The 14,460-nt window shown below is 31.5% G+C and overlaps 1 pseudogene; it reads left to right on the top strand.

Moving 5' to 3' along the window:
- Positions 1 to 10,967: 10,967 nt before the first annotated feature.
- Positions 10,968 to 13,699, top strand: LOC129311506 (probable serine/threonine-protein kinase PBL19; annotated as a pseudogene).
- Positions 13,700 to 14,460: the final 761 nt, after the last annotated feature.

Here is a 14,460-nt window from a genome sequence, read left to right as displayed (position 1 = left end):
ATTCTCCCCTATTGTCAGATTGAATAGCCTTAATCTTGATAGTTAACTGATTTTCTACTTGAGCTTTAAACTCTTTAAACTTCTGTAAGGCATCAGATTTCTTAAGCAAAGGAAAAATCATGTAAATTGACTGAAAGCATCAACAAATGAAATATAATATACATTGCCATGAGACAAAAAAGGTGCTGGACCCCATATGTCTATTATTATTAATTCCAGAGAAGAAGTATACACTGTTTTGATGCAGAAAAAGGGAGTTTATAAGCTTTCCCTAACTGACAAGCCTTACACACAGATGGACCTTTTAAATTAGAAAAATAGACAGAAATATTTCATAGAGTATCTTTGACTATTGGAAAAGATGGATAACCAAGCTTGTTGTGCCATAGAGTCAATATGTTACGAAACACAGAACTAGCAGGAAAACATTGTGAATTGCCACAAGCAAGTACTGCAGTTGAGACAATTGGTATTGTTGAAGCTGTAGGAGAAGCTCTGATTTTGTACATATAATTTATTTCAATGTCATTCATTAATATCTGCTTCATCCGCCAATCCTTAATAAAGCAAGTATAAGGTTGAAATTCAAAAGAAACACCATTTTCTTGAGTAGTTTGAGCAACAGATATTAATTTTTTTTTTCATGGCAGGAACACACAACACACACTTCATGTGCATAGAAAAAGAGGTAGGAGGAGTTAAATGAAAAATCTTAGGGGGAACAACAACTATACCCTCAAGATAGCCTCTCAGTTTGTGTTGCTTAACCATGAAAGCAATTTGTTGTTTTCACAACAGATAATTCAATTCATTAAGTTTAATTGTGATCTTCTTGTTGGTGAAAGTTGATGGAGTTGGAGTAAGATCAAGAAGATCTTCATGACACATTTTTGCAGCCATTATTATATCAAACAACCAATCTAATGAAGATCAATTGACGTTGGTGTGAGATTTCAGGCACCAGGTAATTAGAGCTCTACTGTTGCTCTGATACCATGCCAAAATTTAGAGAATGAACTGAAGAAAGAAAACAACACTTCTTTATTATATTGAATCTAAGTTATGTCATGATACATCTATCATATTTATAGAAGTATATGAAGACGTATAGCAGTAATGCGTGTTCGTGAAATAGATTAACTAAGACTTGAAACTGAATAACAGAATCTACATAATGACAATAGATAACAGATATAGTTATATGACTAATATTGTCCCTACATCTTTGCAGGAGCGAAGCTTAATTCCATTGACTAAAACTACTATCAAGCTTCGCTTGCCCTTTCTAATTAAAAAACAAAGAGTTAAAAGGTAATTTGGTTCATGAACTATAAGTTCAAGAATATATAAAACTCTAAACTCATTTTTTATATAATGTTCCTTCTCAATATTTGAAAATGGTGCAATGTAGCCCCTATTGTTAACAAAAGTTACCATTAGTTGGCCAAAAAAAAAACAAAGAAAATGATACAAAAGCACTCAAAAATTAGAAACAAGGACCCAACAAGTTATAAAAAAAGATCAAAAAATTTTTCTTAATCATTTTTTGTAATTTGTGTGGTTCTTGTTCATCATTTTATAGTTAATTAATAGTATTTTTGTTAACAATAGTAGCTACATAACTACATTGTAATGTTTTTAAAAATTGAGAAAAAAAAATAAGTTTAGGACATGAGATGTTACCGAACATATAGTTTAGTTGTCAAACTGTTTTTAATCCTGAACTAAACAAAGAGTTGTATTTGGGTGGGGTATTGTTTTGCCTTTGCGTATGTAATATTGACGTGGGAATGTTGGTGGGGGGCATTTATTAGTCAACCTAAGCCACAGCCATGTGCGGGGGAATCAAGGGGGAGCTTCTCAATTATCCTCACAAATCTCCAACTAATTCCATTCTTTATCATGTTTAATATATTTAATTTAACTTCACTTTATTAATTTCACACCTCTTGAGGTTTAGGCTAAAACCCTTCTCTTTCTCTCAATCTCTATTCCAGTGGGTTAGTTGAAAATTGATGAAGATTAAACTCCACTTAATCACTCAAACTTGTTCTCGGTCAAAAAGACACTTCGGATACAAACAACCATATAATATATTTTTTATTAAAAATATAAATTATTTTTTAAGGAGTTTAATGTTAAAAAATATAAGATATTTTTAATATTTTAATGTATAATTAATGTTTTTTAAATACTCATAATAAATAAATTACTTTATATTTATTTTAAAGTAAAATACTCTATTGAATAATGATAAATATGAAAATATAACATTAATATGAAGACAATTAATTACTTTATTAACTGTAAGACTAGATTAAAAATAGTTTTACTTTTTTAATGGTGGATTGTCTGTGTATAGGCTTATTATTATATTATTATTGTCATACTTGATATGTAACAATTAAAAAAACATAATTGTCATGATTCTTTATTAATATATACTTTTTTGGGGACAAAATTTATATCTTGGAGGGAAAGTTTTCCAACGCTGGAACTATTTTCCCCGTCAAACATATACACATATAATATTTCAAAGGGCATTTACACATGGAAGCGTGTGGCTATGATATTATATTATATTTGAACTGTGTAAAAAGACTTAAACACACATTTAAAATTAAATTAGAGCCGCATTATGCATAGCTGGTTGAATATTGTGCTGTTAGGCCGAACTTTGAAACTCGGCGAATCCAACATGATTATGTTATTTTGCATGTGTACGTGTGCGATGTGTGTTGCTTAATCATATAAAATATATAAACATGCTAACCTATTGTGACTCCGGTCCAGTGTGGGAAAGATTTCATTAATTCATTAATTATCTTTAAGCAAAGTCAATGTTTAAATTTAATTTGTAAAACTAAAGATTACATTATAATAATTATCTTTAAATTAAACCTACATTAATGTTAAAATCTAATTGAATATCGTATAGTTCTATGACAAAAAAATAAGATAGTAATTAAGAAGTGCAAAGCGCGAACAAAACTTAGCACTTTATACTGGAGGCAAAATAGCTGATTTTATTAATTCAAATTTCGATTGGATGGACCGTGAGAAAAGACTGTCATTGAAAAGAAAAAAAAAAAAAAAGGTTATATGAACTCTTTTAATGTTATTATCTAATAACAATTATTGTTTTCCCTTCAAACATTACTTCAGGATTCAATTCCTAAATGTATTTATGAAGAACATCACTTAAAAAATAACAACATTTAAATAAAATTTAAATTTCTTGAGAGATTAGCTTTATAATTATTGGCTATCGAGATACCCTAAAAAAAAAGAAAAAGAAAAGAAAACTATTACTATTGGGACATGTAAAGATGGACAAAACAATTCTTATCAGTGTTTTCATATAATCTTTCTAGGCAATCATTAGATTTTTTTTTATTTTATTATATATTTTTATAACTTTTATCTTCAATATTTTTTTATATTAATGTATAATAGGGTGTTCAAAAGACGGGACGGGATAGAACACCCTTGTCCTGTGGCTCGTCCTAAAAAATAATTGGGACTCAAAATTGGTCCCGTGTCCCATCTCTTCTCGGATCGGGACATTTCGAATCCTATTTAAGTCATTAGAAGCCCCAATCATAAAAATGTTAAGCTGAATTGTAACTAAAGATAGAGAGAGGTTAATACCTTCTAATCTAACAAAATAGCTCTTCGAATTCTTGCTAAAAATTCTACTTGTAGATGCTAGTACTCTCAGAACAAAAACTAATGCTTCAAATGCTGCTAGACAAATTCTTGCTTCAATCTGCTTTACAAATAACAACATTCATTTCAATAATAAAAACTACACCACTATAAATCTCAATCATCGCAAAATATGCATTACATTTATAGTTAATAAAGCATTTCAAGTAGTTACCTTTGAACATGAAGGTGAAAATTTAGTAGTCCTTTAGAAGAATTGCCATGTAAAAGTGAAAGCATAACCAAGAGAAGAACTAATTAGCTATAAATAACATAAACTTGTAGAAGCATTCATGCCTAGCTAGAACAAACAACAAATATGTGCTTTTGAAAATCCCAAGATTTCCTACTAAAAAAAAAAAACATAATAACAGAAAATCAAATTAAATCAAGTGTAAGAACAACATTCAGTAGTGGCATTCATAAGATAAAAAACAACAACAATTTAGAAAATGCAATTCAACAAATACAAGTAAGTTCTAAGAAATAAGTGCAACAAGTCAACAATCAATAACTCAAGCCCCTAAGCACAACTTCAACTTCAACTTCAAGTCATTGCTCTTCCTCTTCAACTGAGATATTTGAAGCTAATGATTCTTCTGAAAAGAAAACAATAAAAAAATATAAACAAAAATTATTAAATGTAGATAAATAAAAAGTTAAATCATATTATTAAAAAACTTAATCAATTAAAAAAATGATATTACCTTGCACGCTTGCCCTGTATTATTAAAATTATCAATATCAAGACCCTTCAATTTTGTTGTTGATAGAGATAGCCAATTTTGAGCACAAATTAGTGCCTCGGACCATCGTTTGAAGAAAGGGAGCTCTTAAAATCATCAATTACACGACCTCTTGTGCTAAATGTAGATTCTGAATGAAGACATAGTGGAAACAGGCAGGACCAACATATCACATGCAATTAATGAAAGGACTTTGTATTTAGAAGAATTCAATTTTCACTATATTAAAATTTCAAAGTTGGATCAAGTGCCTCAGCTAACTCATCTTGTAGATACTTGTTCACCTCTGCATTACTTATCTGCTTGAATCTCAGTCTGTTTCTGGGTAAGAAACCTTTGGAAAGAAGCCCTAGACTAGAACTTAAGAAAGTTAGGGGCTTAAGATCTGTGTTTGGCTTTAAATTTGACTTTGACTCTGAGATGTATCAACCCCAATTAAATAATGATCATATAAACGATACAAAGACATCTGAGACTTTTTTTGCTATGGCTTCACGTTATGTAGCATTAGGAAACATATCCTCAAAGGGAAATTACAAATATTTCATTTTATACCTTAAGTCAAGTACCATTGCTATCACAAGCAAAAGACTAAGTTTCTCTAAGTTTCCTTAATACTTATTATACTTGGTTAGCATACTCTTAGTTATGTCACAAAGCAAGGACTCTTGATGTTTGCACTTTCATATAAAATAGCAAAGACATCAACTATCTGTTAAAAGCACACATTTAAGGTCACATAAAATGATCCTAAAAAATTGCAAATTGAGATCCTAAAAATTGCAAATTGATGTCATAAACACCTTCAAGAAGACCACAATTTTGTATCCTTCCAATCATTTGTACTAGGGGGACCAATCAAATTTTTATCTAAGAAGAAGTTCCTATAATCATTATCCTCCTGCTTCATCCTCTCAAAAACACTACAGAATTTAATTGCACTCTCCAACATTTGTAAGTAAATTCCATCTAGCTGGACAATCCAGTTTTAATAGACTCTTTGAATCAATTTTCATTCTTTCCACCAACTCTTTGAATTTACGAAACCTTGATAGAGAAGATCTCACATATTTAATGACATTCTGAATGCCTTTAATACACTTGTGCATATCCTTCATACCATTAGAAACAATCAAATTTAAAATATACGCATAACAACGCAAGTATAAGAACTCCCCATCATAAATTAAGCCATTCCAATGTTTCAGACCCCCCTTTAAAGATGCCAATGCAATGTCATTAGAAAAAGCATTATCAATTGTGATAATAAACACCTTATCAATGCTCCAAAATAGTAAGCATTTCTCAATCTCTTGGGCAATTTTTCTCCCTTATGGTTTCAACTACACAAAAATTCAAGATTCGCTTTTGGTATGTCCAATGTTTATCAATCCAGTGAGCAGTTAGGCATGTATAATTGGCATTTTGATTGAAAGTCCAAGTATTAATAATGAGGGAAACACGAATTTGAAATTTTTTTAAATTACCTTTTCAACTTTTTAGCTTCTTCGAGGTACAACTTTTAGCAATCTCTAATAACTTTCGCTCTTGAAGGGACTTGAAAGCAAGGTTCTAACCTTCTCATCATCTCTTCAAAACCATCACCTTCCACAACATTAAAAGGCATTTCATCTAATATCACAAATATAGCAACAACTTGTTTATAATCGAGTTGATAAGTAGATGATGACTCAAAGTTTTAGATGACCCTAGTTGAGAGCCTGGTAGCAAAGATTATGCCAACTTCTTTTCTTTGTTCGGATTTCTAGGACATCTTTTTACATGTTTTTTTCATTTCATTGTCCTATATCTTGTAGAGTCACAACCAATTGTTGTTGGGCAATACTTGCACTTGGCACGAGGTTCTCCATTAGTTTTGTCCAATGGCAACCTTTCAAAATGCTCCCAAACAATTGATTTATGTCTCTTTTTTCCACTTTCTTCTTCATTCTTTGACTCATTTCCCTCATTTTCCTCTTTAGTATCAGGTGATGAAGCATTTTTAGGATCTCTTTCTATTATTTTAACATTTTCTTAAAGGGTGGGTGTAGTGACCATTTTTCTTCACAAAGTAAATTTGGCCAACAGCAGCAACAATAACAACCCTTAACTGATTAAAACCTCATATTAAATATTCAAATAGGCATACGTAATAATCAAGGGCATTAATTTTTTACACATGCAAATAATCTAAATAATGTAACCAAATACTTAAATAAGTTATATAGTCAGCATTTGCTTTACTTAATCCAGAGAAGGCAAATAAAATTGTGCATGTAACAGGTTCGGTTGGAAGCACCACCACTTCTTGTTCTTGTTAAATGGAATTCCAACACGCAAATCAATATAATCAACTTAATTAAAGCATGGATATATATATATATATATAGACTGCATTTGTAATGAAATATCTACTTTTGTCAATCTACAATTCACCACATTTCAAATATAAATAGTATTTTGCCTTTAGCAATAGAACTGTGAAATCTCACGCACATAAGAGGATATACATGGGTACATATATTTTATGTGGACTAGATAAAGGCACGAGCACAGAAGAGGATATACATGGGCATTATTTTTATCAACTCAAAATGCCAAGCTCAATCATCCTTATTAATTTATTTCTCAACATTCAACAAGACAGCAATGAGACGTACCAGATTTGAGGACGACAAGGAGAATGATGGATTTGTGGTAGCACTAGATTTGGGTTGAAGAGAATAATAGTTGTGGAAATGTGAGGCAAAGCTAGGAGCCTGGGACAGAGATTTAGGTGGAGATCTGGGTTGAGGCAGCAAATACCTTGTAGTTGCATTGCATGGAGGTGGAGATGGAGGCATGGTCGAGGTCGCGAAGGCAGAGGCGTGAAGCTGTGTGATTTGTGTAGATCTCGTCTTCGTGCGTTGGAAGAATTGAAGGTCTGCTCTGTCTCCGTGGCTGTGCGACTGTGGCGAAGGGTTAGAGCTTTGGAAGGGAAAGGTGGAAACTGGAAAGGGAAAAATGAAATTCAAAATGAAACATAGTCTCTGTGCCGTGAGTGTCTCGTGTTTGACGGGACTAAAGACTAAAAATAAAATTAAAAATTAGTTTAACTAAAATAAATAAATAATGGTTAAATTAAAAAAATACACTGAATATAAACGGAATGGGATAGGACATCCCGATGTTATTGTAAGTTATACTTTCTTCGAATCAAAATATAAGATCTTAATAACTGATTCACAATTAAAAAAAATGTTAGTTAAAACTTTAATTTCTTAAAAAGTTTACATCTTTTAATTTTATCCTCATACCTTATAGAAGTGTTTTGATAATCATAATTAAAATTTTAATGCATTATTTTTTAAAAATACTAATAAATGAAATGGAGATATAGTTAAAATAATTATAAAATTACATTAATATCTTATATTTTAAATCAAATAAGCTGTGTTAAAAGATGTGATATATTATAATTCAAAGGAGTATTATTTACTTGAATAATATAATATAATTCCACGTGCAACTTCATTTCATTTTCTGGGCAGAAAACAATTTTGTGGTCTGCAGATGAATTTTCAGCATTTAATTATTACATACAGCCATAGATCCCATTGTAAAAAATTAATGAGCGTGACTGTTCTATTCATGTAGGGGGGAAACACAAAAAAAAAAAGTGAAACAGGGCGTCACTCGTTAGGTCGGCGGCCCTTACATAATTTGTCGTAACGTCTCTCCTTAAATTATTATTGTCTGCATGTGAATTTTCTGCATTTAATGATTACACGCCATTGAAGAAATCCAGGAAATGAATGACTCTGCATTTAATAATTATTTTTATATTTAATTTGTATTATTTTTTATTCATCAAGGGTTAGAACAAAATGTCGAGTTTAAATTTAAATGATATAAAAATATTAAAAAATTGTTCTAATTGAACATAACAAAATTTGAATCAATCTTAAGAAAACCAGATAGATCATTAAACTGATCAATATACTTGTTCGTGCTTTTATGATTCAATAATAATCATAAATTGAACTGTAGTTTAATGATTATAAATGAAGTGATATATTTTAAATAATATTACATATGGGTTTGGCAAATTTAGCCAATATTATATAATTAAATAAAATTAATAAACTCACATTTTTTTAAATTAAGATAATGGTCGTTTCTTAATTTACTTTTGATACAAAAGACAAACTACTCTTAAATATCACAATACCTTAATTTTTTCTTTTTCACACTGGTTTTCGCTTTCACACCAGAAGAAGATGTGGAGACGACACTGCACTCTCAATCATGATGACAAAGAGAAAGTAGCAATAGACAACAAAAAAGCACACACTGATGATAAACAGAGATAGAGATTTAGCTAGGAGACCACAAGAATGTGAGGCGAGGCAGATTAGAAGCTATAGATTCAGGTTAAAAAATCACGAATGTAAGGTAAGGAAGTTCGAAATTGTAACTTCTACACAAAGTTACACTAAAGCTGTAGATTTAAAGTGAGGAAGTTCGGTCAGACTCCGTTACAAAAGTTAGAGTGCAAGTGAGGGTTTTTTGAGATTTTGTTTAATTTGTTTTCAGAAAATGATTTTGTGTTTTTCATGCTACTGATTTGTGATACTATATCATTGATATACAACTGTATATCAATTATAAACAAGTTTATGTTTGATTGTCTAGTTATGTTGATCTACAATAGCATATCAGTGATATACTATTATCTATCACTAATATAAAAACCATATCAATAAAAACTTATCAATTATTTATCATCAATATACAGTCGTATATCAATGATATAGTATCGCAGAGTAGTAGTAATAGAGTTTCTTTTCAATGTCTAATATTCTCTTCGTAATATCTGGAAAAAATAGAGAGGGAGGGAGAGAAAAAACTCTGCAATGAAAATGGTAATCCAGGCAAATTAGATCAAAAATGCTGATGAAGAAAAACACTGTACGAGAGGTGAATAAGATGATCCAGGAAAATCAGATTCAAGAATCTAATGAAGAAAATATTCAAAAATGATAAATCAAAGAGGGAGCATGCACAATATGATTTTTTATGACAAAAATGAAAGATCCAATCTGTTAAAATTAGTTAAATAAAAATATTTTATTTTAGTATAAATTTATTTTGAGAATTAAAAAGAAAAACACATCTAATTGATTTTGTGAATGGGCCATATTTTAAAATATTTAAAAACCTCATCTATAATTTATGGGGAGTTATATTTTTGGAGGCCATTGAACTAATTTTCTCTATTATTTATACTTAAAATAAAAATAAATAATTATATATAATAAAAATAAATTTACAAATTTCAATCAAAATAATATAAAATAAAAAAGGTGATATCAATCAATATTTTATCATTTTAATCCAAAATATATAAACTTATTCATAATTATAATTTATAACTTTAAAATATGTACATTTATGCATGTCCTATATATATTTCTTGCATATTTGCTCTCTCTCTCTCTCTTCATTTATCAATATTTATTATGTTTAAATATGTATAAATCGTAGTTTAAAAATATGCATTAAAAATTAAAAAAATTTAAAAAGTATCAAGATCAGTTAAACCAATTTACTTACCAGTTTTGTCAATTTTGACTGAATCAACCAGTTTGAGACCAATTCTTAAGTTGGGTAGTTTTCAAGTATGATAACTGGTTATTGGTTCAATTGATTAATCAATAGTTCGATCCGATTCTCATAACACTTACTTGAATATAACTAAATAAGATAATCATATAAAAACATTTATATGACCTAAATTAAAAATTAAAAGTATCATCAAGATAAAAAAGGCAAAATTGCATCAAAGGACATAGTTGGGTAGTTTTCAAGTATGATAACTGGTTATTGGTTCAATTGATTAAATCAATTAGTTCGATCCGATTCTCATAACACTTACTTGAATTAACTAATAAGATAATCATATAAAAAACATTTATATGACCTAAATTAAAATTAAAAGTATCATCAAGATAAAAAAGGAAAAATTGCATCAAAGGACATGTGAAAGAAAATTATTATAAATAGAACAATTATAAAGTAAATTGTTGTTAAAAATATAAATATTAACGTATATTTTTCAAATGGTAACTCGTTATTGGTTTTTGTTTACCAATGACTTTTTTCTCATGTCCTTAATGTGATTTTAAAAAAAAAATGGTAACATTGATATTTTTCATTTCAATTATATCGTGTTTAAATAAAAAAAATTTACAATGCTTGCATGCTTGTTCAACCACTCACTTGGCGTAAATTTTATACTAATAGTTATATTAACATTAATATTAATAGGTGTGTAATTGAATCTATAAAAATTATGCAATTCGCAGTACTTAATCAATGCAGAAAAATATGTAAAATTAATATACAAGAAAATTATAATAAATTTTTTTCCCAGATTGATTATGGTTCCATTCCATGTGATTGATTGATGTTGGTTTTTTGACAGAAGTTGAACGGAGTGAATAAAATTTCAACCCCAAATGGAAGATATGACACTGTAATGCCGTGCCCCACACCGTTGGCTTTGCCAAGCCGGTGATCTAAATCCGCGGAAGGTATCTTCCATTTCATGCTTTGACAGGTCTTCTTGGTCTTCCGCTTCTTCTATGTTCACACACAAAGTAATATTTGGGTCTCACTTCTGTCTCAATCTTTCCTGTTTTCCTTCTACACTGCAATCCCTATCCATTTATCTCTCTCCCTCCAAGCGAGTATGAACTTCTTCATCTGATTCTTCCTCCTTCTTCCCACGGGATTTCTCTTCTCATAACTTCTCTCTTATTTCTTTCACTTCACGGAATCACACCTTTTCAAATTCTCAATTTTCAATCGCCCAATCCGACTGATACTTTTACCTCTCCTCAACTTCCTCTTCGTCTCTGTCTATATATATATATATATATGTTCTGTTTATATGTATGTAGTTTCCTCCGCTGTCCATTTTCTCTTCTGGGTTTTACTTTCCTTTTCCCCCATTTGATTCACCTTTTGAGCTCAACCTTCTCGATTCTCCACCGATCAACCTCAATCTCGACCCCATTTGATAGCAGGCGTGATCGCATGAGTGATTGAGAGGCCGCCATCGGAGTGCTGAATCGGGGATTTAGGTTATATGAATGCTTAGAAAATGAAGTGTTTCTTCTTCAAAAAGAAATCTGATAGCAGAAGAGAATCAAAATCGGCCCCGGAATTGCAAAATGAGAGGCAGAGGAACAACCAGGCGGTGAGCCGGATATGCAAGTCGACGAGTTCGATACCGTCGCCGAGAAGCTTGACAGAATTGTACAAAGAGAAAGCCAAGGACAATAATTTCAGAGATTTTAGTTTGCAAGAGCTTCTAGAGGCAACGAATGGCTTCAGTAGGACGCTCAAGATTGGTGAAGGTGGCTTTGGGAGCGTGTATAGAGGTATGATTAGGCCTCCCGGTGGACGAGGCGATCCAGTCGTCGTAGCCATAAAAAGCTCAACAAACATGGCTTTCAGGTACACCTCTCAGTAACTGTTATTTGATCTGCTGTAGAAATGATCGGAACCCTTGTGTTCTTTACCTGTTGCGAATTATATGATACTTTCTTCTCTATTACTATTTGTTAAAATTCGTGCGTGCAGGACAGGCGCTTCTGTAAATTCATTGGGAAATTTTATTGATGTGAAATCGCCTAAAAATGCATGTTAATTCTGTTAGATAAGCATAATAATTGTCTTCATCCCATTTACTAAGTCAGTGCCATATACAAACAGTGAAAGTATAATGTTCATAGGCTTGCTTAACGAGCTTAATGTCATTGAGGGAATGATTCGATATTGCTTAACACTGAAAATTCCAGAATTCAGACTTATGCTTCCGTCTTATTCTGAAAATGATATTGATTACTCCTGACTTAATGTTGGCCATGGCTCCTAATCTCTGCATTTGTTTTTGTTGATGTGTGGCTGCCCAAATAAAATATACAATGCGTATTTTTACTTGTTATTTACGGTTGTTTAAAACTTGTTAAAAGGGTCACAAAGAATGGCTTGCTGAAGTTCAATTTCTTGGCGTTGTTAGTCATCCAAATCTGGTGAAACTTCTGGGATACTGCTCAATCGACGGAGAAAGAGGGATCCAACGGTTGTTGGTGTATGAGTATATGGCAAATAGAAGCCTAGAACATCATCTTTTTAATCCTTCTCTTCCTACCTTGCCTTGGAAAACAAGATTGCAGATCATGATCGGTGCTGCACAAGGATTGGCTTATTTGCACGAGGGATTGGAATTTCAGGTACCTCATTTTGTCCTTTGTAGTTAGAGTTGAATCATTTTTTATAGTCATGAATTCTTTAAGCCATACACACTGGATGTTTCTATAGTGTTGGTTTTTTTCATGATAAGAACTACAGAAACATTATGTCGTAGGAGATGCTAACTTTTTCTTGATATATATGAGGATGATATTTCTGGCTAAATGGGAATCCAATTTCGTGCTTCAGAAAGACATTGAATTTTCAGTACCTGTTGTTTCTGCTTATATTTCCAATATATATATTTAGGTGATATACCGAGATTTCAAAACTTCAAATGTTCTATTGGACGCGGATTTCCACCCAAAGCTCTCAGACTTTGGTCTTGCAAGGGAAGGCCCCCAAGGCGATAATACTCACGTATCTACTGCGGTAATATGATAAACTGAGAATTTTTTAGTTCCAAGTATAACTAATTGCATGTCTTTCGCCTGGAATTATTATGCATTTTTTAGTTTCTTGATTCATGAATAACCAATAAACTATGATCTAAGCAGCAGCATCTCTCTTGGATTAGAAAATTTTGTAGGAAGTTGATGCTATATGATGTTATGGTATGGTCAGGTGGTTGGAACACAAGGATACGCTGCCCCAGAGTATGTAGAAACAGGACATCTCACCTCAGATACTTCTCAGAGTGCAACTCCAGAATCATCATCTCGATCTTCTTTGGGTCGAAGAGGTAAATAAATGTGGTTTTTGGAGGGTGTACTTGAGATGTGGAATAGATCATTTAGCATCACCAGAGATTGATTAATCATTATCGGGCATGCAAAATCAGAGATATTGTAGATTCCCCTATCAGCGGATCTAGAGTTTTGAGCTTTTGGTTGGTTCGAGTTTGTTCAACAAAGCCAAGCCTTGCCTACTTTATAAATCATTGGCTTCATCTTTTTTTGCTCAGTTAATATTTAGAGGATTGGGATGAAGATGAGGCTGCATAGTTTATGTTACAACTTGAGTCCTTGCTTCCACTGGTTTTTCTTTGTTGTAATTCATTTAAGATTTGTTGTAGATTGAACTTCAAATCTTACAGTGAGGGAGGATTTACTTTTACTTTATTTGATAGACCTGTCAACCTGCCACGGTGTCCTCTATCTAGAAGCCATTGATTTTAATCAGTATATTTCCTGTTGTATATTTATAATCAACACTTTGAAACAGTGTTGTAGTTCAAGATTTCCAGATATTTTTTTTAAAAAAGAAAATTGACTTGACACAGGCTAGGTAGGCTTTATTATTTACTCATGTTGCTGTCCGAAAGTGATATTAATTTTGTTTCTATGGGGTGAAATTTTTATTATTATTATTTTGTTTATATCAGGATTAATATATTGGATATGCTGAGATTTAGTCAATATACTCCTATATAATTAGAATATTTAGCCGTTACTTGAACGTTTTGATACGGTGGTTGCTTTTCCTTGAAAATTTCGCAGAATATAGAGTTATAATGTATATAATATATAAATAGTGTGATTTGTTTTAGATGTTATATTATATGCAGATGTAACTGCATGCACGTGGTTAATTGGAAGACATTAACATAATGCGATAGCATTGGTGGAAAGAAGGAGTCTTGTCGTGAACAAGATGGATACGAATTCTTCAGGCTGTCTGACTATGCGGTATGCTATGCATGATACTGGTGTTACGTTATTGTGGGTTAAGCTAGATATTATAATACATCTACACCAAAAAAAAA

Source organism: Prosopis cineraria, unplaced genomic scaffold (genome assembly GCF_029017545.1).
Source record: "Prosopis cineraria cultivar Desert tree isolate PC_DT_omini unplaced genomic scaffold, ASM2901754v1 PC5, whole genome shotgun sequence".
NCBI lineage: Eukaryota > Viridiplantae > Streptophyta > Magnoliopsida > Fabales > Fabaceae > Prosopis > Prosopis cineraria.
The sequence above is the reverse complement of the archived record's forward strand: the minus strand, read 5'-3'. Positions and strand labels throughout refer to the sequence as shown.